The sequence below is a fragment of the Suricata suricatta genome, chromosome 5 (assembly GCF_006229205.1).
Source record: "Suricata suricatta isolate VVHF042 chromosome 5, meerkat_22Aug2017_6uvM2_HiC, whole genome shotgun sequence".
NCBI lineage: Eukaryota > Metazoa > Chordata > Mammalia > Carnivora > Herpestidae > Suricata > Suricata suricatta.
This window is the reverse complement of record NC_043704.1, coordinates 3,166,113-3,169,074: the sequence shown is the minus strand read 5'-3', so window position 1 is coordinate 3,169,074 and position 2,962 is coordinate 3,166,113.

Genomic DNA, 2,962 nt, shown 5'->3' with positions numbered 1-2,962 from the left:
GTCCAGGCTCAACTTCAGAGTTGCCACTCTAGCCCCAGCCCCTGCCAGCGAGGGCGCAAGCTTTATAGTTTTATGACTCTCAGTTTGATTTTCTTTCCCTCCTTTTTCTCTTTTTATGAATTGAGACTTCCCACTTTCCACACCCCACCTTTGTTTGTCAGGGTCCCTTCAACAAACCAATTAAAGGACACCTGGTCAAAGGTCCATACTCACCATGACTACACCAATGAGATCTGCAGAGAACAGACCAGTGGGATAGAGCATCCAAAATATAACAGCTGACTGCACAGAACATACACCAGAAGTGTATGCTGGGGTACCAGGCACTGGACAGTCTATGACCCCTTATTAATACAGCAGTCCTCTCAGGCCCGGGCATATAAGAGCTCTTATAACATGCATCAGACAGAAACTGAGCCACAGTGACGATCCAGAGGAATTCTCCACAAAACAAAGGTCAAGACGAAATCATAGCCAGAGAATAGCTCAAAGCAGATATAAATGATCCATCTGAAGAAGAATTTACAACAACAGTTACAAGACTAATAGCTGTGTTTGAAAACCACAGAGAAGACACCAGAAAAACCCTTGCTGCAGAGATCAAGGACCTAAGAACGAGTCAGGATGAATTGAAAAATGGTATAACTGGGATGCAGAATAAACTAGATACACTGACAGCCAAGAGGGAAGGAGAAGTGGAGAGGATAGGTGAAAGAGGAGATATAAGTTTGCAAAATGATGAAGCTGAAAAAGGGATAGAAAATTACTCTATCATGAGGGAAAATGTAAAGAATTAAGTGATTTCAGGAAATAAAACATTACCCATACCATAGGAGTCCCAGAAGAAGAAGCAGGCAACACGGGGGAGAAGGTTTGTTTGAACACATTATGGTTGAGAACTTCCCCATCTGAGGAAGGAAACAGGCATCCAATTCCAAGGGGTACAGAGAACTGCCTTCAAACTGAACAAAGACGGGTCAACACCACAATATGTCACTGTGAAACTTGCAAAATACAAAGATAGAGAAAGACTTCTAAAAGCAGCTAGAGGGGCACCTGGGTGGCTTAGTTAGTTAAGCCTCCAACTTTGGCTCAGGTCAAGATCTCACGTTCGTGGGTTCAAGCCCTGCGTCGGGCTCTGTGCTGACAGCTCAGAGCCTGGAGTCTGCTTCGGATTCTGTGTCTCCCTCTCTCTCTGCCCCTCCCCGCTCATGCTCTGTCTCTCTCTCTGTCTCAAAAATGAATAAAACATTTAAAAAAGTAAATATAAATAAGTAAATAAATAAATAAAAATAAAAGCAGCTAGGGACAAAATATCGTTAAACTACAAGGATATTCACATAATTTTATTAGCAGAAGTGTCACATAAGTTTATTGCCAGAAGTGTGCCCTGAAACCTATCAGGCCAGAAGGCAGTGGCAGGAAATATTCAATGTGTTGATGAGGAAAACTATGCAGCCAACATTCCCTTTCCCAGCAAAGAGTAGAAGAGTACAGACTTCCCTAGAAAACAAAAATTAAAGAAGATTGTGACCACTAGGGTATCTGGGTGGCTCAGAAGTTTGAGAATCCGACTTTGGCTCAGGTCATGATGTCATGCTTTGTGAGTTGAAGCACCACATCACGTTGTGTACGGATAGCTCAGAACTTGGAGTCTGCTTCGGATCCTGTATCGCCCTATCACTCTGCCCCTCTGCCACTTGCACCCTGTGTCTGTCTGTCTGTCTGTCTGTCTGTCTCTCTCTCTTTCTCTCTTTCTCTCTGAAAAGAAAAGAAAACAAAACAAAGTAATAATAAAGGAAGTTAATGATCACTAAAGCAGCCCTACAAGAAATTCTAAGAGAGGCTCCGTTAGTGGAAAGCAGCAAGGTCTATAAAGGACTAGAGAACATCACCACAAACAAAATCTACAGAGATCACAATGGTCGTAAATTCATATCTTTCAAATCGCTCTGATTTTTAGTGCACTAAATGTCCCAATGAAAAGACATAGGGTATCCGGATGAATTTAAGAAGTAACAAAAACAAAACCAAACAAAATGAAAACAATAAAAAAAAGAACAGAAGATCCCCCAATAAACTGCCTAAAAGAGACACTGAGGACACTTGCAGATTTGAAAGTGAGGGGATGGAGAACGTTCTATCAAGCTTTTTCATGTCAAAGGATTAGCAAATTAGGTTAAAAAATTTTTAAACATTTATTCACTTTTGAGAGATAGAGAAAGCAGAGCATGAGTATAGGAGGGGCAGAGAGAGAAAGAGAGGGAGACAGAATCTAAAGGAGGCTCCAACACGGAGCTCAAACTCACTGACCACAAGATCATGCCTGAGCCCAAGTCAGACACTCAGTTGACTGAGTCACCCAAGTGCTCCAGAAAAACTAGATTTTACAATGAAGACTGGGTCAAGAAATGAAGGGCATTCTATCATAATCCAAATGACTATCCATCAAGAAGAGCTAACAGCTATAAATATTTAGTTCCTCATATTGGGACCACTCAAACACACAAATCAATGACAAACATAACCAAATGTTGACAATAATACTATAATTGCAGGAGACCTTAATATCCTACCCATAGCAATGGACAGATCATTGAAGCAGCAAATCCACAAGGAAACAATGCCTCTCAATGACACACTGAACTGAATGGACTTAACAGATCTGCTGAGAACATTTCATCCTAAAGCAACAGAAGACAGAGTCTTCCCATATGCATATGGAACATTCTCCAGAATAGATGACATATGGAGCCACAAATCAGTCTTCCACCGGTATAAAAAGACTGAATTCATACCACAACACTATGTAACATGAAATCAAACACAAGAAGAAAATTGGAAACCCCTCATATACATAGAGATTAAGGGTGCCTGGGTGGCTCAGTCGGTTTGGTGTTCCACTTCGGCTCAGATCATGATCTCATGGTTTGTGGGTTCAAGCCCCGTGTCGGGCTCTATG